Genomic DNA, 460 nt, shown 5'->3' on the forward strand with positions numbered 1-460 from the left:
TTGCTCTATCCCAAGGCCAAAGCAGGCTGTGGAGTCCGGGCCTCTGGCAAGCTCACCCATTCATTCCTCCTGCCACTTGAGGGCCGGGGGCGGTTCTCAGACTTGAAAGTGCAGGAAGTCAAGAGGCGGCTGCCCGGGAAGCAGCCGGCTGGGCTCGCGGACTCCCCGCTAACTCTGATGCAGGACTCAGACCACACTTCGAGAAACACTGCATCGCTGGTGTCTCTCATTCTGGCCTGCTGCGCGCGTTTCCCCCTCTTCCTCAGAACCGATGTTCTTACTTCGGTACCCTGTTTTTACTTCTACTTGTGGCTTCTCTGTGGAGAAGCGGAGTTTTAAAACGGCGGTTTATAGGGTGCTGGGAGTTGTGGGGTGGGTATAATTGGGGTGAAAAAAAGGAAAACCCCTTTGGCCCCAGTGAAAAAGCTTCCCCAAATGATTTTTCCCAAAGAGGAGATAG

This window comes from Ceratotherium simum, chromosome 17 (assembly GCF_057802395.1).
Source record: "Ceratotherium simum simum isolate JZ-2026a chromosome 17, ASM5780239v1, whole genome shotgun sequence".
Lineage (NCBI taxonomy): Eukaryota > Metazoa > Chordata > Mammalia > Perissodactyla > Rhinocerotidae > Ceratotherium > Ceratotherium simum.